We start from the raw sequence: 21,641 nt of genomic DNA on the forward strand, positions 1-21,641 counted from the left end.
AACCTCCCCTCCACCCATCTCCCTGGAGCTGGTCTGCGACGGAAAGAGAGCGGAAGGCTTCTGCAGTTTTCCTGATGACTTGTTCTGTCCACCTCCATACAGGACTCCAATGGCACTGAGCTTCAGGGAGACCAGGGAACACATATCCAACAACAGCAGATCCCAGACTATCTGCACCAGCTTCCCCACTGCCCAGGAATTCAGGCAGCTAATATCACCATTAGAAATGCTTCTATAATGGGTAACAACAACAACAACAACAAAATTGGTGCCAGAGTTTCATGATCTTGTTACCCACATTTAAGCAACAGAAGTAGCATTTAAATGCTGATCCTTTATCTTATTCCCTTTTCCCTGTTCCCCTTCCCAAGCCCTTGAAATCCTTCTCTCACAACATCTCTAGATGTTACGACATGGATCCAGGCTTTTGCTACATCTGTGGAGCAAGGAGGGAAGAAGGAAAAGAGAACATTGAACCCTCCTGTTCATAATGATGCTTCACTAATTACTTTAGTCTCCATTCTTGGAGACTGAAAATGACATTGATTCATAGTGAACTGCAAGTCATACGAGAGTTGTGAAACTTAAGATACATGATTCCCTGCCTGAAAGAAGAACATCCTTCTCATGCCAAAAAAAAGCACATCCTACTGATGCACTCAGCTTCTCTAACTTAGAGTATCCTCTGCAGTGCACATCCTCCTCTTACAGGAGTTCCTGCAGTCAGCTCTGGCAGGGTTATCAAGGAGGACACTGTCAGGAAAGATGCTAAGTTCAGGCCTCTCTTCACAATTGTTGCTGCTCTGAGCAGGTAAAAAACTGAAACCACCAGAAATAAACTTGTAGCCCCACAGGGATTTAAGACAGGGCTTTAGACCCTTTTGCATAGCTCATATCACACTGATGGCTGCATTTCTCCATCTGTGCTACTGCATGTGTCTTACATTTAAAAAGTTAGAACAATATTGATTACCACTTCATCCTTAAAAGATAAAAGGCTGAATGGAAAAGACTTACAGTAATGAATTTTATCTGTATGAGAGTGAATGTAAGGAACAGCAGTGGCTTGGCAAATAGAAAGCATTTTCATGAAAAGAATGCTGGATGTGGAGGTCTTCATTCTTCTTGGACATCTGCTGGGTTCAGACACATCCCATCATTCCTATCTGCTTACTTATCCTCACAGTTCTGTTTCTTAATCCCTTCCATAATGAACAAATAGGGCTTTTGTACTCGAATTGTCCTGTTCTGACTGCTTTGTACTGTAGATTTTTAAATCTTGTCAACACAACAAAGAAGTGAAATGTGTTTACTTACTGACCTGGGCTATACTGAGCCAAGAGCATTTGCTGAACTGGAGCTCCCACTCTCCAAAAGCTCACACCTTGCATAAAAGCAGCACACTGCTGGCTGCACCTGCAGCATCAGGGCTCTGTGAAACACTCAGCAATACCAGCAGTACTCAGTTTAAGAAAGGCTGAATGCTGCATGAAGGTACTTACTGGACTGGTTTCGAGACAGTAGCTCTGGTGCAGATTTACATCCAGATTACAGCAATTCTTGCTCCTGTGAAGCAAGAAACTCTTCTCTATAGTTGTGATTTCCCTCTAGGGCAGAGATTAACAGAGAACTGCTTAACACAGAGGTGTTTCCTGCTGCTGGAGCATCAGGCTGCAGCAGCCAGAAATGAAACTTCCTGCCAATTCTTAATCAGGGCTTTGTATATTAAGCATTTATTTTCAGTGTTGTCACGAAGACTACTGAAACCTTTTACACAGGAAGAGAAAGGAAAAGCACAGACATCAGAGATGTTGTCAGGCAGAACCAGGCACTAAAATTTCTGGCAAATCTGCAGAGTACAGTTGATCTTAGCATAGTAGTGGCACAAAACACATAAAGGCTCAGGTGCTCCTGCAGCCCTGCAACAACTGAGAAGGCTCAGCCCTGTCTTGATACTGTGTCACAAGTGAGACGGGTAGGTGTACCTGATGCTGATCTAATGACTCTGTATTCCAATAAAATACCCACATATTCAGTAAAGTAGCTCAGGAATAGTATCTCTACCCACCTAGCAGGTGCAGGCCCTGTGGTATGCAAAATTCCTGTTTTCCAGCTACCTTTGAGCCTTGGCATACAGAATACTCCCTTCACAATGCAAGAATCTAGGGTGTGACTAAAGGACTGTTACTACCTCACAGCTAATCCTACAGAGTTTTAGACAGAATCTACACCCCAGTGAATTACATAGAATGAGAAGATGCTAAAGGTCCTACACCTTGGGGTCTGTTCCTCAGTGTGATAGGCCATGGTTGGCAGGGGGTGCATGGGGTGGCAGCTTTGTGCTGTTCATTGCTTTGGGAGCAAGGGTTCACTGTGGTGGAGAAGGAACACCGTGACCCTGTTCTAACAGAGACTGTCTTACAGCAGCCTTCCAGTTGCAGCACAGCTTTAGGGCTCTGAGTCACCGCGGGTGCAAGCTGATAGCTGGGTTGTGAAATGCAGCAATTCTGGAACAAGTGCACTGTTCTTTCAACTGTCCCTGTGATTGGAGAGGGATCTCCAGGATGGGATTGAGATAGACAGGTAGGAGCATTAAATCCACCCGCTATTGTTTCTCAGACCCCCCAGCAGGGTTTTGTTAGGGCAAACATGGCCTCAGAGCTCTGGAAGAAATGGGAGAGAGTCTGATAAAGATCCTTCCAATTGGCCTGCTCATTTTTATTTCTTGTGTGGACTCAGCAATTTCTTCTGCAGATAGAAACAGTCTGTGCAGGAGCATCTGCATACTGCTAATGTTGGGAACTAGTTGCAAAGTGCGAGAGGAGGGAGGTCAAATCAGAGAAAAAAGTAATCCTGGACAAGGATTTGGTTTTGAAAAGGAGATTGGCAGCCTGTGTGTGTACTTCTACAGCGTAATCAGGAACCCCCCCAGGACAGGACCCATCATACTGAGCTATACACACACCTCACAGCAGAAGAACCAGCAGCTCTCTCATCAATTCCAGACTTCTCAGCTTCTAACTCAACACTGCCAGAAGGCAAGACTATAACAAATTAGCACCATTCACAGTTTGTTGAAGTTGCTGTTCCATTGTTTGTTTATTTAAAACACACAAACACACACACATACAGTAACAAACTGGCTCTCTGCTGCCATCGCCCAAACTCAAGATTTGTAGTCACAGAGGGACAAGAAAAGGCAGTGGATTAGACCCATACAGAGCAGCAGTCGCTGCTCCGGAACTCTGGGTTTTGCTCTTTCACTGCAAGCAAAGCAAAAAAATGCCCACACTGTTCCAGCCTTGAAGACAAAGGTGTAAAAATCCTTATTTCAGCACTTGACTAGAAAAGTGTTGCTACAAAAATGAGACTGTATCCTGCATTGCATCAAGAGAACTGTGACCAGCAGGTCAAAGGAGGCGATTCTGCCCCTTTACTCTGTTCTTGTGAGACCCCCACCTGAATTACTGCATCCAGTTCTGGGGATCCCAGCACAAGAAGGACATGGAGCTGTTGGAACGGGTCCAGGGGAGGGTCCTGAAAATGATCAGAGGGCTGGAGCACCTCCCCTACTGGAACTGGATGAGAAAGCTACAGGGAAGCTGGGGAGGACTTCTTATAAGGACACATAGCAAAAGGAAGAGTGGAAATGGCTTTAAACTGGAAAAGGGTGGATTTGGACTAGATGCTGGGAAGAAATTATTTACTATGAGTGTGGGGAGACACTGCAACAAGATGCCCGGAGAGGTTGTGGATGTCTCCCTCCCTGGAAGCACTCAAGGACAGGTTGGATGGGGCTGTGAACAACCTGGGCTGGAGGGAGGCATCCCTGCCTATAGCAGGGGGTTGGAAATGGATGATCTTAAAAGCTCCTTCCAACCCAAACCATTCTCTGATTCTGTGACCCAACACTAATAAAACTCATGCTATTTATGAACATCCAAGGGACAATCTACACTCCTTATCATCACACAAGAAGATAACTGCATTAAAATAGGAAACGTGTCTTACTTCATTAAGCACTATATAAGTTTACAAAGCACAATATTAGTGATAGTAAATAGTTGTCAGAGTAAAGCAAAGAGGTGTCTGTAAGACCTAACGAAGTACCGGTGTTCCCATTTCTGAACTCTGGGTAGCAATGCTGTAGGTTGAGACCAGTTGTTCTGACATGGTTTGCTCTGATATGTGTCAATCTGTTCTTATTTTAAGAGATTATTTGGGAGGTGTGTTATGCTTTTATTCATGCTGGAGAAATTAATATTTTATCATGAGATGATCATGATAAGGATGATGTTAAAAGCTGTAGGAGAGTCTTATCCTTCCATCAAATACAGTCTAGTTTGCCAGCATGTATGTGTGTGTCACTAATGATTCCTTCACACAGCATTTGTACCTGTAGGCACTTAGTCTATACAGAGCACCTCAGTATCTGATGCCTTGCTTGCCAGTTGCATCACATAGTCTATAGAGACAGCTTCTCTTTCATTTCTGTTGATTTATACTACATTAAGCCCTGGCAAGCTGCAAGCTAGTTTAAAGCATAGTAAAGTTGGCATGATCACCTGAAACCCTTACTTGCTGCCTTTTTTCTCTGTTGATTTTAAGAAAGTTTTCAGGTTTATGATCACTCCAATACTGTGCATCCTCTGGCTTCTGTGTCACACACTAAATGACAGCTGCATCATCCAGAGCATCGCAATTAGCTTGGTGTGAACATAGGTTTGGTTTCTGGACCGGTGAATGATAGACTCCACAGTTACCTCCAACAGCCCAACAGTAGTTAAGGAACGACTGGATTTTGTAGTGGGATTGAGACCTTGGCACGGACCTGTGGGTTCCAGAACAGCTGGGAAAATTTTACAGATTTTAAACCCATGATTTATCAAAATATTTAAATACTTAAGTTTAATTATTTCAAAAGCTACTCACTTCACAGATGTCATGTAAGGAAATTGCTATGTCATTTGTGCGTTAATTTCCTGTCAGGAACAAGCCTAAAAGAGAAACACAGACGGCATTTGCCCGTAGTAAAAAAGGTAGATAGTAATTTATCAAATTGATGTAATATAGCCCAACTGCACGTGAGAATGATGGCCCTCGTGGAGATAGTTCCAGAACTATGCACATGCTTTCAAACAGACAAGGTGATTCAGTACAACCACCACATCCTTGGAAAAGGTTGGTTTTGACATGCTGGGAAAGGACTTGGATTTTCCAGCCCTTCCCTAAGTAGAAGGCAATTCAGTGAACACACCCAAGACCCTGCAGCAGACACCACTCTAACATTTGTCTTCATTATATTCTAATTGTCACCCAACTTTCTACTATTTGCAGTAGCCAAAAAGTGATTATTAATTTTTTGTGCATTTATAAAAACAGAGGAAAGGTCAAAAAAGCGCCATTACACACCGTTTATTCATTCTTTTGCAGCAGCCTTTGAAAGTGCTGGCTCTTACTGCTCATATTTTCCCTGTTAGTCTTGAACCAAAAAAAAATCAAATATGGGTATCAGGTTTGGTGTGTTTTTAAACAAAAAGTGTATGGAAGTAAGTTTTGCTAACTTTTTGCTCTATGTGTTTATTATTACTTTTATAAAGCTTCCATATGATTTTTAGAAGCCTTGTGAAGCATACCAGAACTTCAGAAAGCCCTGACTCAGAGCATCTCTCACTTGAAAGGAAGAATGATTGTTACAATTCACATTTTTCTTTAACTGAATTCTGCTTTCCTCACATGAAAAAGCTTTTTTGTTCATTTGTTTTTTCATTGGTCTTACTATTCAGAGGACTGACTGAGGAATAAATAATCTAAAGAGAGTTTTGTTGGGGGTAAAAATTAGAAAATCCTCATGACAAGAATCTTGGCAGAGGACAGCATATAGGAATGATGGATTAAGATGAAGTGTTTGCATTGCCCAGTCAGGTGCAAAGATATCAACACTGGCACGCTCAGGTATTCTGGTGATCCTTCGTGGGAGTCTGCAGCCATCAGAACTGTATGTGCACAGGGCTCCCCTGCTTGGAAGTCTCTCTATCCATTAGCACATGCATTTTTAATTTTTTTTAATATGTGACCTAGGTTAGTGCTCACAAATGCGAAGGATTAACAGCTACAGCCCAGCACAGGAAGCTGGGCATGCTCTGCTCTCACACCCTGCTGACACCATCAGCTCCAAACCTGCACTGCTCCCACCCACACACAGCAAGCAGTGATCAGCATGGAGGGGTGTGCTGTCACCTCTTCTTCCAAGGGACCCACAGAGCATTTGGTCCACTGACACCTGAGCTGTCAGGGTGCAGGGCTGAATCCTGTGTTGGACACGTGTTTTAAGATGTTGCACTTCTCTGTCACCTCCTCGACACCAGTGCTTTGTGCTTTCCTTTTTTTTAAAGCCAGCATTAACACTGCAAATAGAGAAGTGTATTATGTCCCATTCTGAAAAAAAAAAAAAAAAAAAAAAAAAAAAAAGGACAGAGAAGTTGATCCATAGCTACAGATGATGAAGGATCCAGATCTGTTATAGTCCATCCAAAGCAAAGATGCCAGTGAAGAAGTTAGGTCTTGCCCTTCTCCACCTTTGAGCCTGGGCCTGCTCTGCCTTACAGCCTCACGGCTCATGGTGTCACACTGTGGTGCAGTAAAGCATGCAGGAAAGCACAGCCAACGACCAGGAACGCTTATCAGATCTGGTTGTAAAACTAAATCCTCTTTGCCAGAGATCACAGTAGTCACTGAGGATTGTGCTTAAACTCCAAAACATCCTCCACTATCCAGGTAGGCTGCTGGTGATGGGTGGAATGTGGTGGTGAGACAGAGGAGCACCAAAGACAAGAAAGTCAGTGGAAATTTTTGCTTGTCTGGATGGTGCCTGTGCAGTGAGAAGATGAAGCAAAGCAGCACACTGGAACAGGAGGGACAAGGAAGGACTCCTACCTGCCTTTGGGGCTGGAGGTCTCCTCTGACACCCCAGTCAGAAGTGAGATCAATGCCTAACAACACAAGATGCTTCCCCTTCATAGAGATCATCATTTCTAGATGCTTAATATTTGCTGGCTTCCTCCTTTGGAATTTTCTAACAGCCCAGCAAGAATGAAAATGTGGAGGTTCTCCCAAAAGTTCTCAAAATGCATCAGAAACGGGAATCTGCTTCAGGGCTGCAGGGTGTTGTCTCAGCAGATTCAGTGGGTAACAAGAGGTCTTAAATAAGTAATACTCTTTTCTGCCCAGACTTGCCAGAAGATCTTAATGCAAATAGAACTCCAGGAAAATTAGGGTGGACTCTAGTAGCTGCCTCTCCCTCAGGGCTTTTTTTTTTCTCTTCAATCCAGCCTGATGAAGTTCATTACAATTGCATTTAAACCATGATTTAAATTTTCCAAAGCAGGCAGGGCAGGTTTGAAAGCCTGATATATCAGAATTTATGCATTTCCTGAAGAACTAAGGTAAATAGCAGAGCCCTTCCAAAGGGATGCCTGATTTGTCCTCTCAGCCCTTTGACAAGTTTGCTGTCACACAAGGCCACTGGATTCCTGGCAAGTCCAGCAGGCTTGCTCCTTGAAACCAAACAGCCCTGCATTCAGGCATGCCAGTACTTTCCTTGGAGGTATTTACAGTTTACTTTTTAGTGCTACTTTAAGTTCAAAGGGGGTAGTAAAGCCCCATTAAGCCATTTACATCAAACTGGTTAGTTAATTATCCTGTTGCAGGCTTTAAATTAGCAATTTATAACCCCTTCCCTAAGAGATGCTAGTATTTGGAAACAACTGAGCAGGGACAATTTGCAGTGGGGTGAAGTTAAGGAACAAACAAACAAACAAAAAAAGAAACTGAATAAATCCCTGTTTTAGTTGGAAGTCGATTAAGTGTTTGAGAATCCAAGTAGGGACAGTGGTGGGAGAGAGCCCAGCATCACCAGCAAGCAAGGCTAGGGAGGCCACATTTTGCTTAGGGCTGTGTCTGTTCAGCAAAATTCAGTGAAGTGCAGAGATAAAGAGCTAGGCCAAGTCTTGGGGGGGGCACCACACCTAGCTGAGGATGAGACTTACCTTACAATGAGATATTCTGCTTCATAGTGTCATAGTCAAAGGTATTTTTGTATTAATCCATACAAAAATGTGCCTGCACAAGACTGAAACCAGTATCTGCCCCCAGGGAAGGAAATGTATTTCAGACGTTGGGGCTGCCAAAACTGAACACCAGCATGCAGGGACTAAAAACCATGGGTTTTAGTCAGCAGTTCTGCTCACCTATGCAGGCAGGGAGGCCCTAGGCACACTGCAGACACCTTTCAGATAAGGATTAACAAGATTCCAGACATACATCCCCATGCCATAGGAGTCAATGTCCTGCTCACGGTGGGTCTATCCCATGGGCCAGGTGAGGCTGGAGCCAGGGAATCTCCAGTCCCAGGGCCTCCTCCTTCATTAACAACATTTCACTTTGGAAAAGGAGAAGTTGATGTCCTGTCAGGGTCTGGTTATTCCAGCTCACCTTGTTCAGAATTCAGAGCTTTTACTGAAAAGATGAAGCTAACTGCCAAAAAACTAACCAAGTTCTAAAACAAAGTATGCCTTTCACTCTGTCTTCTGTATTTCCACCAGCCACCATTAGTTTAATACCTGCTGGCATACATGATGTTTGCTAGCATCTTTGATTAAGAGTGAAGATGTGAGGGAAAGGTCCTCCAGTTGATGCTGTTTTCACACAACCATATACTGGGTACAGGAGGAAACTTGGCCCCAGTCTTAGATGCTGTCCCATATCAACAAGCACTTCAAACACCAAGGGCCAGAATACATGGAAAGAAGTGGCATAGAGAGTGGGACCAAGGCAAACTGGGAGATTCCACAGTGACATCCACAAAAGTAGATAAAAAGAAGTCTGAGGGAAAAAAGCATCATTCTACTCGAAAGACCAAAAAAGCAATAGCTATAATCAAGTCATAAGGCAAACTGCAGCTTTTTTTCTTCATCTTAATGCATCCCCTTTTCAATAGCAAAAACAAACAAACAAACAAACAACAACAACAAAAACCTGCCAAACAACTGCCAAATTAACTTTAAAAAGAGAGATAAAAATGTAGGCAATTCAATTTCTTTGTACTACACAGCTATGAGACTTATTTTGCATTTGCTCACTTTATCGTCTCTATCAAACGTGGCCATTTCACAGTTTTGTGGATGGGGATGTAATAGGAGAGAAAAAAGAGAAAAAGACACAGGTTTCAAAGCAAAGGGGCAAAATATCTTTGTAAAGAATTTGCTAAGTTCTTATCAGTTTTATGTGATTTACTGCTCCAAATTGCATGACAGAAATCTTATAATAAAAATACAAGTAAATGCAACATGAAATCTAAATCATCTAAAGGACTGAAAAACCCAGCCCCACACATAGACAACATTCTCCAAATTCTCTGCCCTTTCTTGGGTGTGGTTACACCCAAATCATCACTCAGTCCAGGAGCTGTTCTCTCATGCTAATCACTCCGGAGCTGCACACTAAGGTAAATAAAAGTTCAGATGCAAACACTATCCTGGTCCCTGAAACAGCACAGTGCTAACAGGCCACAGGACTGCAAGATATTAGGGACTTATAAAATAATGTGAGCTGCGGAGGACGAAGAAAGAAAAGCCTTCCTGTGGATGAAATGGAAGTCCTTCCTGCTCCACCAAAACCTCCCATTTCCAAGGCATGCAGTGCCCAGGACTGTGCCTAGAACAGGTGTGTCCCCTTAAATACCTCACATGTCACACTTGTGTCTCATGGACACAGTCCTAGGGGATTATATTAGTACCAGTGCATACCAGCTGGAGCTGCCCCCGGCGGTGTCCTGTAACTCCTTGCATGTGGGGAGCTGCTCTCCATGCCGTGGAGCCCTCGCCACATAGCTTTCTGGAGACAGACATGCAACCCTGCAATGCAGCCTCCAGCATTCATGCTCCTGTGCCTGGATCAGCTCAGGGATGAGCGAGAGACCTCCTGCGACAAGGCACTGCCAAGGGAGAGGAGGGCTCCAGGAATTCTTTTCTTTCCTTCATCTCCACTTATTACTAGCAAATTCTCAACTGATTTATGCCAAACGGACACTCTTAAAAGTCTTCTTTAGCTAAAAAAAAAATAAATTACATGGCTAACAGAGAGAAGTCCACTCAGCCATTCCCAAGCAGAAAATGCTGACTGGGCACAAGACAGATATGGCAGTGCAGGATGAAGGAAGGACAAAGGAGAGTGAACCTCATACGTCTTTTCAAGTCAGCGTGGGAAGAGACACCTCTGGGCAATTTCTACCTAATTCTTCATTGAACCTTGGAGGATACTCACTGCTGTCCTGGCCTGTTGAAAAAGCCACCACAGAAGTTTTTAGGACAGCAAATGCTTTAATGGCACTTCCTGTGTCACACCTTAGTGACTGGCACAGATAATAAAAAGTGAAAAAAAGACTTGATTTTACTATAGCTCTGCATCACAACGCAAAGGTATTCTTCAGTATGAAGAACTGCTCCCCTGCCACCTATCTCATGAAGGGCATCTTGCCCTTGACAAGCAGACTGAAAAAGGATGGAGGCAAGAAGCTGTTGACCAGCAGTTGAGCACAGAGGTTGCTGCTGAGGCAGAGGAGGCTGCTGAGCCCTGCGGGATCCTCCTGTCTTATTACTTCTTCGTTTTCCAGCAAGTGATTCTTATATTCGGGGAACAGCTTTGGGGAGAGAGCTCATGAGTTATTCCATTGGTTAAATAATTCAGATTTCCTGGCTTGAGCACATATCAGGTTTGTCTGCTCATCCCTATGACAAATGGCCCTAGGCACTGTGAGACGCTGGCAGCAGTGGAGGTGGCACCAAAAAAACACATTCTGCTGATGTACGTGGGAGGTGACATAGGTAACTTTTTCAGGCCACTTCTGCTCTGTATCTCCTTGGGGGGCTGGGTGACTCGGGGGTTTGATGCACTCAGCTCATTGGTCCAGCACAGACTGGAAGCAAAGAGAGATTCTCATGTGCTCTGTATAGTCCAGTCCTCTGTTCAGTCTGCTGGCCAACCCTGTTCAAATGAATCCCAGAATAAGGCCGTTCACCAACCTACAGCTATTTCATGACATGCCTATCAGGGGGCATAAAATCCTAGACAGTGTCCCCTTAAATGAAATGCTTGCCTCACATAATTGAAGAAGTTTTATGGGAGAAAATGGCAAACGTCTCCCTATTAGTAAGAAGAAAATTAGCTATGCTAGTGCCCAGCAATGATTAAGCAAATAGCTATCCTTTTTTGAGGAATCAGATAAGTAAAATGATTTTTTTTCTTGATATATGTAAGCAAATTATCGGAAAGTTTTACACAGTTTCAAAAAGCAGAATCTCAGACTTCAAATAAATTACAAGCTACTGCACCATTGGGCTGTCTTTCTCTAAGGTCATAATTAATTAATTACAGTACTGACATGTGACCAGGAGTAAAATCAGAAAAACCTCTCTTGGGTTCTCCCGCAGTTTGTCTCGAGCACACAGCAGACAGGAGCACGAGGCCCGGTGCACTCATCTCCAGAGGCAGCTCACAAACCTTGAGACGGACGTTAAGTTAAAACTCAGCTGGCCATTTTTAATTTTTGGAGATGAGCGAAACAGGAAGGGGAGAAAAGGGGGACCAAACTGTCACTGACTGAATGCATGAACCCAGAGGGAGTTCCCAGTGTCTGTCACAGAGACGCAGATACAGGAAAATCAAGGCAGTGCCGTGCCAGCGGTTAATGTGCTTTTACTTGTTTTGTTGTTGTTGTTTTTTTTCCCAAATAGTATTAAGTGATGGGGGAAGGGTGGATTTAAAAAAGTAATTTAAAGCTACCGATTTTAATCTTGTTTTACATTCACGCTCTCGTTATTTTCATAAAGGATGATCAGTGACTGGTAACTGCTAAGCCATATTGATTTGCAACTAAATATAGCCTGCTGTCCATTTGGTATTAGTTTATGCTAACCAGAGGGCCACATGAGCTCCAGCTGAAACATGTATTCTGTTTTACAGGTATTTATCCAACTGGCATTTTTCCTCTTTTTTCTTATTTTAATGAACAGCCAGTGACATTTATTAGACATTCTATTTTTCACATTTGAATCATACTGCCTGAAACTTCAAAAAATAACCATCCATTGAGAATTTTCCGACTTCATTTCCTTATCTGCCACAGTAAGTGTTTGTCAGAACATGTTTAACATTTAAAACAAAATGATTTATTAAAGTGAGCTGCAACAGAGGATTTTAAACTGAATTCTCATTTCCTCGCACTTCAAAATTTAGAGCTAGCAGATATTTGTTCTTCTTCTGCATAGCCGGTCCTTATTCACCAACTTAGGAAAGGAAAACAAGCATCCCAAGTTCCTTGGTCTCTTAACTTTGAATGAAATCCTTTATGACATTAAAAAGACTGAAATGAAAAGAAGTATCTCAGCAAAAGCAAGTTTAAAAGTCAGTACATGTACTGTGTCCCTGCCATTGCATAAATGTCAAAGCAAACTGAACCATTTGTTCCTGAAGTCAGAAGACTGATCCTGTGAGGAAGGCTTTGTCTAACAGTTGTCAGTATGTGAAATAAGTGCAAACTTCACCTGACTGTCCCATGGCTGCTAGAAAGCTATCAGTGACTCACTGCCAGAACACACCTCAGGTACATTTGAGCTGTTAAGGTCCCTGTTGTGCTTCAGCTGATCCAGCAGCACTCTCGCCATTAGAGGTGCTTTACACATGTCCCAGCCTAGCTCTGAGAGGTGGAGCTCACCCACAGCCACAGACTGGCCTGGCCGTTCAGTAACCTGCCTACTGGAATATCAGCAGAAGCAGTGGATTAGACACAGTGCACTGCTCCTACATCATGCTGGACAGCCCTCAGAGATGCAGCTTGGCTACTGAGAGATCTCCCTGATCTCTCAACTGCATTGCTGGATTGCAAGGAGAATGGTGGGAGCAGGAAAAGGGGAGAGGCTTAAAAACCACAAGTAAGACTGTTAAGTTTATCCAACAATTAAACATTGGAATAAAAGCCAGAGCCGTGCTCCAAAGCCCTCTGGAAATACAAACTTGAAAAAAAGGAGACTCATTACTTCCTTGTTTGCCCAATCAGATCAGACAAAGCAGCTTTCCTGCAGCCTGGTGCAGCCCAAGCTGTTTGCTGCCCCTCTGGTAGTCGGATGCCCTCAGGTACCTGGGTGTGGCAGGCAATCACAGCTGACAGCTACAAAATTTTGCCCCAGAGATGCCTAGCATGCAGACGCAGAAGGGCTTCATAAGGTGCAAAACAAATCACCAAACTCCCCAGAGGAAACAAAGCTCAACAGAAGAAAGAAACTCTTGCTATTTTGTGTTAAAGAGCTTTTTGTTGCCCTCCTCCGTGGAGCCAGAATGCACTCTGTGTAGGGTGCATCACTCAGCTCATGCTGCAGTCTGCCCTTGCTGGGGCGAAGGAATACCATGCTGCAGCGTGCTCCCAGGTCCATGTGGAAGCATTCCAAGCTGCTGGGCTTCTGACAGTTCTCCAACTGCTCTGCCATGCTGTAGTACTTTGCATTACATTGCTTTCCTTGCCAAGAGGTAATGCTGCATTACAGTAGAGTTATCTAGCAAAACACAAAACTGATTTTTTCACCTCGAAAATACCAACTGTTGCCACTGCAGTCACAACTATATGCCCTGCTCTGTATTAGATTTTCCTGCTTTTATGCATATACAAGATAGTTTAGGATATCCCTCCCAACTCACTGCTCCTTTTCCCTGCTGTGCTCCCCAAAGCATCTTCAGCTTCCAGCCAAAGGCGTCGCTGCTACATGAGTCCACATGGCAGCTCATGAGGTACATAGTACAACCTGATCAACTGTAGCAGCAAACATAAGGGTGGGAAAAATAACTAGAAACATTGTAGTGACTCACTGCTTCGTTAACCAGACAGCTTTTTGTTAAGTCAGAAATTGAATGAAGCAAGCAAGCTGCAGAGACATTTCATAACACTGAGAGATTTTTAAGGTACTAGGAGGCATTTGGCTGCTAATTCTCTTCATTTTGGTATGCTTTTCAGCACTCTTAGGCTTCAAGACAAAACTAGTTCACTGCACTGCAGTGTAGCTAGTTTCCCTTCTACTTTTTAACTATAAAAATAGCCATATTATAGTAGAGCAAAGGATTCACTTTCTGTTCTTCAGGAGGAGCTAGAATAGCGTTAGAAAAATGCAATTGGACAAGGGAGAGTATAGGCAGTCTTTTCCCTTCTTAAACGTTCTGCAGTTGTTGAAGATTTGCTGATCCTGAGGTTGCATCCAGACCATCACTTTTAATAAGAATTTATCTGTCCTTCATTGATTTTTGCATCTGTTTACACTTCTGCTGTCCATAACACAGAGTGTTATGACAATGAGTTTCACATGATAACTGCTGCTTGAAAGCATGTGCTGTGTTTGCCTTATTTGATTCAGCTTAGTTAAGACAACACAAGAAATCCTGTTGCCCAACCTGAGATCCATCCGTGGCAATCTCTGGATCCTCCACTACCTTTCAGACGTGGCAATCACAATTGAATAGTGTATAAGATATTATTACGTCATGAATTTAGACAGCAGCATACTGGTAGTTTCTATTTGGTTTATCAGATTGGGTAAACACCCAGAGAGTTTGCTGATGGCTCACAGAGTGCAGTATTTCCTCCCAGCTGGCCCTCAGTCTCTGTACGAACGTTTGGGGGAATTCACCTCAGCGAGAGCTCTAAAACACTCTGCTGAGATGGCAAAGGAAAATTTGCATCCCCCAGAAAGTGCTACCCCAGCTCTCTGAGCTTTTTACCAAACTCAAGACAGCAAACACCCTCTTGCATGTTGAGAGGTAACTGTGGTCCCATCTCTTCCATCTCCTGATCTTCTGTGAGATCATTTCCAAGTTCCCCACAAGGAAACACTTCTCCCATATTACTTGGGAGAACACAAAACTCAGAGCTTTCAAAGCCCTGCCATCTCTGCTCCCTTACTCCCGAAAGTCTTCCCAAAAGCATGTCGGTTTGCAGCTCCTCAAAGCTCACAGCTCCTTTCTCCATTTGTGCACTCAGGAAGCCCCACAAACCAGAGAAGGAGATATTACATTATTCCCTCTAGCAGGCAGGGAGAAAGTCTGATGCATTAAATTCTATACTGCCCAAACAGGTAAATGTTCTTAAGCTCATCCCAGCAAATATCCAAGCCTTAAGAAGTTTCCCGGACATCCCCTTTCTAACGAGTGCCCTGCGAAAGTCAGACTTGTCATGGTGATGCACAGTTCACTATGCAACCTCGTGAGTCTCTGCTAATCCCAAGAGGCATCCTTCCCCAAATATAGCTGCTCCATCTAATTGCTTGGCTTGTCTCCCTTCTTTTCTATGATGGATCCTAAAGCTCTTAAAATAATGATAAATACACTTGAAGATCAAAATCTTGTGTAATACTACATTCATCACTTGTTCACAACAGCAGTGTCAGTCACAATGCTCAGATGCAATTTCTCCATGCTTGTTAGTAGCTGCTCAGATACTGACAAATTAGCAAATGCTGGGAGAAACATCAGAGAAGTTTGTTTAACCCTATTTTGGAATTTCTGGGTGGCATTTCAACACACCATGAGAAAGATAACCCAAAACAAAGTTGTGCCTCTCTCTCTGAGGCAAGCCCTGATTGCTGCCTGGCAGGCACACATGGTGATACACTAGACCCCATGATCTATCCATGGGGTTTGGCAGGAAGTATCCAAGGTACCTATCCTAGCAACATGCAGGTAGCAGAGCACTTTGCAGGCAAAAAGGTCTTTCCCTAAGGCTGTTTAAAATGTGCATGTTCCTGAGTAGCACTGAAGATAGCAGCAATGGTGATTCATTAAGATAATGATTTAAGTAGGAGGCTTAAGAAAGCCAGGGTGGATTAACACCCAAAGCTTCTCCACTCCATCCCACCACCTGCCCTTTTAAGAGAAAGGACAAATTCCAAAAGTCGGGAGAGCTATGAATTAACAGCAACTATATCACAACTACAATGCATTTAATTACAGAAGCACCAACTCTGCTCCAGCAGGGCTTTGGCAGGGTCAAGCACAAAATGCTATGCTAAAGGAAAATTCCCTTTGGCTTTAAAAATTATTGGGTTTTACTTTTTTAAGTGATTGTTATTATTTATTGGTTTGTCAGCTGGGTAATCCTCAAAGAAGACTGTTGTTATCTTTTTTTAATTAAATAATTTTCTGTCCACCTTAAAAAAAAGTTTTCCTCTGACCAATTGTCTTTCCCTACAATTGAATAATGAGATTGGTTTGGTAGACTGCTCGCTCTTCACATAATATTCTAAGTATACACAATGAAAAAACGCATACAGGTCCTTCCCACACTCCAATATTTAATCCAGCTGTGATCAGTTATAAGCTGAAACACGCTTTCTGTCCATAACATGGGGCTAGTGCTCTGACAGCGACAGGTAGCAAATACTTCACCCCACTAAGGGAGATGCCTCTGTACAACAGTTTTGATAGAATACTTTCATGTGACATTTTGTACCTTAAAAGTCTTTGGACCAGCTTTGTTAAAACCTGGTTTATTCCTTAGATATACTGAGACCTTTACACCAGGGAAAACTTGAGTTCTGTAGCTTCTTTTTATATTAAGTTCTTAGCTTGCAAGTTTTCTCATCCAAGAGGGCTGAGAAAGTACCTGGCACATCTTGGATGCTTATTGAATACATTAAATAAATCAAACATTTTATGATAAAATTCCACTCCCCCACACCAAACAGATGTAGGTGCAAGTCAGAGAATGTTGAAAATTGTACATTGATTTTGTTCCAGTTTTCCCCAAAGGAAAAAAAAAACCTGCACGTGGCACGAGACAAAAACATGAAAAATTTCAGCTGTCCCAAACAACTGAAAAGAGAAATGGAGGAAAGACAGAAGTCAAAACCAAACTCCACAAGCAGGCTGCATAATTTATGTATTCTTTAGTGTTCTGCATTACAGGCTTCCTGGACTAAAATATAAAGTGAAGGAGTTTTCCTTGGGCTCTTTCACATTTACAGAGAAGAGCACCAGGTAGTTTAATGCTGGAAGCTTCCAGCTTACTCAGGGGAAATCACAGCTCCATGGAAAAGGCTCCTTGCTTGATTTCAGATTCTGAGATGCTGGAGAAGATAGGACCCAATGTAGTGAGGATGACTGCCACAAGAATGGGCAGAATGTTACTTAAAGGTATACATGGAAATACATTACACATGGTATACATTCAGCACAAAAATCCAAGAAAGATCTTGTTCAACTGTCACATCCACCGGACCATTTTGTGTACCCCTGTAATTCCTTGTTCATCTCTCACCTCCCATGTTCACACTGACAAAGCTGCTCCACCCCGTGCACTGGGACTCAGGGACCCTTTGTCAAAAACTAACAGGTGATCTAGCCTGCAATACTTGGTCATGGTGTCTGGGTAACTCTCTCTGCCCTTGCATACATGCAATCTTAATCCACGTATATAGTGTTTTATAAGCAACTTTGATGGGTTCTTTTCTCTGTAGGTGAAAAAATAAACAAAGAAGTGATAGAAAGGGAAAAGGACAATTATAAATGTACACAAGTCAGATCAGGAAGAACTACAACAACAAAACATCTGAAACCACTTCCAGTCTCTCTATCCAACAAACTCTTCACTCTCATGGTCTCTGCCATCATTTCACAGTTAACTCCATAAGATGTTCACCTGCTCCTGCAGCTGTAAGAAACAAGCAGTGAAACAGTAACAAAGAAGTTCCCAAGTATGACCAGTGTAATCCCCCAATAGCACATCACAGAGAGAAAACATTGTTATTGCTCAATCTGAAGAAAACCAAATGCGCACACACATACAACTCCGCTGCTGTGCACTACTAGCACCCTCCCCATTTTCTCTATGCATCTAATATCAGGAGATTTATATTCAGGTCAAAAGCTCATGCTGGCAGGAAGGTACTTTGGAGAAGAGAGGGGAAGAGAAAAAAAAAAGCCTACAGTTTCTTGGCTTGTGACCAGCAGGCTGGATGCATTCTGTGGAACTAGGCCAGAGCGTTAGTTATTATATTCAGGAGAACATCTGAATCCCAGCTCAAGGGAGCCGAGTTTGCAGCTCTCATTTGTGCTGTATATCAGTTGAATATCAAACCACATTTTCTGCCTTCTGAATAATGAAGCTTAATAGTTTGGGACTCCCATATGGTCCATTGTTAAACTGTTTCCAAACACTGGCTGCTGCTTTATTTCGGAAGGAAAGATTTCGCTTTGCTCTTCAAGCTTTACTTTCCTAAAAGATGCTTGCTAGTAAGAGCTGAATATGCTCATTTTGTAAATATTTCCGGTGATATAAGAAGGGCTGAAAAACGAGGGGATAAGGAAATCCAAAGATATTTTTGGAATTGGATTTTTTTTTTTTTTAATGCCACATGCAAATGTTTGTATCAGTCAGAAGCAGCTGGTACCACTGGGCTCTGCTGCTCAGAACAGAAGATGCAGGAGCTTTCAGGAACCATGGGCTGTTCAAACAAAGAAGGACCACACAGGCTCAAACCATTCACAAAAGGACCCAGGCCGATTATTTGACTGTTACTTACAGGGAAGCTTGACCAGTAATGTAGGCAGTAAATACTGGAGAAACCTGTTCTGTGCATAGCACAGGTTCGTCTTTTCACAAGTCCTGCTCTATAATTAGCTACTCATTCCAGGAAGGCGTTGCTGATGGACAGTGTGTGTCAGTTTGGTATACTTCAGATTGAAAAAAAAAGTTTAAGAGCCTGGCCAAATAATAAAAACATCAGCATAATAAACACTGCAGTGTGTTAGGAATAAGAGCTGGTGCTTCTTCCCAGTCACACCAGAGATGAGAATTCTGTTCCATTTGCAAAAAAAAGGTTTAGTGGCAGAGAGACTATCTAGCTTGCAAAGGCTGTGGTGCCCCAGGCAGCGTGCTCACCAGTCTGGCCTTGCTTCCCTGCAGCTCTATCGGTGTGGAAGGGCTTGGCTGCTTCATAAAGCAGAAATGAAACTGAATGGCACTGCAGGGTGGGTGCCAGGCTGAGCTCGGGTCTCTGCCTCTCACCCTGCCTGCAGGGAGCTCCAGGCTTTCCCAGCTCAGTGTAGCACCGGCTGCGATTCTGCTGGTCACTCAGCAAAACTGAAGGTGTTGTGCTAGACACTGGCCAACAATGAAACACCAGGACAATGCAGCAGTTCCTACAACCCAGTCAGCTAAGCAGAAACTTTTGCTCTCTCTTTTCTGTTATAGCCCATGTTCAGTTTCTCATTCCCAACTCCTGCTGTCTGCCCACCCTCCAACCTTCACCTATCTGCTCACCATCACCTTCCCTGCTCAGTGTGCAAGCCTTTGGAGTCAGCTGTACTAACTCTGAAAATAGTGGCTCATACGCATCAGCTGCCTTCTCCCTGAGCAGGAAGAAATTCATTCCAGTATTTCAGCATTTGCTGTTTTTCAGGGAGAAAAACTGGAATCAGAGACCCATCATAGATCAAACTTCACAAGAGAGAAACCTATTCATGAACTCATGAACTTCAGTGCATTTTACCTCCATTTGAAACGGAATATTTTAACTTTACTGAAACCAACGTTGGCTCATTTTGGTTTGGTGGCCTGACCTGAGAAGTTTTGTTCTGAGTCAGTACACTCTTGAACTGTTATTATTCCCACCATTGTGCACAGCCTCACGGGCAGCCTGATAATTCCACTTGCACCTCTGGCTCAGTCTCCCAGGAAGGCAATTCCCATAGCACAGAGGTACCCCATGGTTCCAGAGACAGCCATAATGGCATGTAGAAAGGCCAGGGCTTGGAGTCCAGAAGAGGATGGGTATGTCAGACCACTGCTTCTGAGCAGCTGTGCACTGCTATGAATGCAGCTCAAGGTTTCAAACAGATTCTGAGCAAAACCTTTTAGACCAGCTGAAGAAAAGCAGAATAAAGAGGCATTCCCATTCAGATAGCAAAGATGCAGTAATGTAATATTTCTGTTAAAGAGCATGTTTATTAATTCCACAGGTGAACAGAAGCCTAGAATTAGATTTTTCTATGAAAAAACAAAAAACAAAAAAACAAAAAAAAAAAAACCAACAAGCTGCTATTTCAAAGAAATTGTAATTTTATTTTATTATTTTTTTTTCCCCTAAAAAAGCCACTCAGAAGGAAAACTCAGGTCAAGCTCAGACTGACCAGAGCAGCACCTCCCTGTAGGCATCCTCACACACTGTCTTAAAAATAATCCAGTGAACAAAGCTCTCTCTTACAGAAATTTCCCCAGCAGGGAACTTAAATTACAGCAATATCAGCACCCCTCCACACTCCTGCAGTGACCCAAGGACTGCAGGGTGCAGTTTATCAACCAAGTGTAACGTCTAGCTCAGACAAGGATCGAAGTAGAGGTTTTGCAACAGATGTCTGAATCTTTCTGCTTCTAACTGAGGATTGGGCATGGTCCTTACATCAGTTAGGCAGAAACAAGTGCTGGTGGAGCTGAAGGCTTTGAATTCTGCCCCAGATGTTTGGAGTGCCACCCTCGTGCACCAAAGAGGAGATTCACTGTGAGGTGAAGTGTGCATTCACAGAAAGTTAATTCAGCAGTTTTGCTGCAGACTCTATAGCGATTGTCTTGCAATGTGTTTTTACTCTAGGTCTGTGTGTCTGTGAGAAGGTTGGGTGCGTGTGCATCTGTGGCTTTGATTTACTTTTTGAGAAAGGAGAGACACTTAGCCTGTAGTTTCAGTGTTGGAAACTGCAATAAACCTCTTTTTAAACCACATAACCTTCTGACTGTTTTATAGTCAAATGAAATCATAACCAAAGAAAGATTTAGCCCAACAGTGATCTGCCCTCAAAGACATTAATCTGCCACACCTAATAGAAGAGGAATAAGGAGACAAATCTTTTCTCTGAACGATTCAAGCAGGTGGTGCATGGCTGTGGTGGGAACTCACTGAAAGTTGCCCCTGTAACAGGGGTAGCTGTGCAACCAAAGAAGCTGGAGTCAGCATGAAAAGTGTCTGTTGTGCTTTACTTGTGTTTTGAAACCCAAACTCTTCATGATCATATCTCATCGCTTCTGTGGTTGATACATCTAACCAACTTCCCACTCACTTTTTTACCCCCCTTTATGCCAGTAAGATTGAATCTTGTAGTTTTTACAACTTCTCAAAGTAGTCCTTCTGGGAAATCAGCAGAAGATAAACAAGAGCATTATGACAACACGCTAAAGCTCATTTTCCTGTCACGACTTCAAATATAACCTCATTTATCTGGGATTCTTGTATTCTTTCTTACCTCATAACACACTAGAGTCTCCAGATTAGTTTCTCTTCTTTCCTTCCTGTGATTTATGTGGGAAATAAAGGGTTTTATTTCTCTCTTCTCCTCCCAAACCTCAGTCCCAACATTTCTAGTTTAATCAGTGGAGTTCTCTCCTTCCTCTTACACACCGTGTTTCTCGGGACACAAGCATTTCTGGATCCTTTCACTTAGGGTTCCTTTCTGTCCTCCAGAGAAGCAACAAATGGCTTCTGGGACACTTTGCTTCGTTTCCTCTCCTGGAAGAAAGCCAAAGATTACTCAACTCTCTTTTCCTCAGATCTGCC

At 43.0% G+C, this 21,641-nt stretch overlaps 1 protein-coding gene across 9 annotated transcripts in view; it reads right to left on the reverse strand.

Annotated features, from left to right (window-relative positions):
- The window catches only part of HIC2 (HIC ZBTB transcriptional repressor 2), a 118,232-nt gene that overhangs the window by 64,445 nt on the left and 32,146 nt on the right, over positions 1-21,641 (reverse strand). Inside the window, exon 2 of one of the 9 annotated variants that reach the window (XM_085555441.1) lies at positions 1,503-21,593. The exons of the other annotated variants lie outside the window; for them this stretch is intronic. The gene's annotated coding sequence lies outside the window, so the exon portion shown is untranslated. The remainder of the gene's footprint in view (positions 1-1,502; positions 21,594-21,641) is intronic. 9 annotated transcript variants of the gene reach the window in all.

This window comes from Coturnix japonica, chromosome 9 (genome assembly GCF_054131305.1).
Source record: "Coturnix japonica strain WE chromosome 9, WE-NBRP24, whole genome shotgun sequence".
NCBI lineage: Eukaryota > Metazoa > Chordata > Aves > Galliformes > Phasianidae > Coturnix > Coturnix japonica.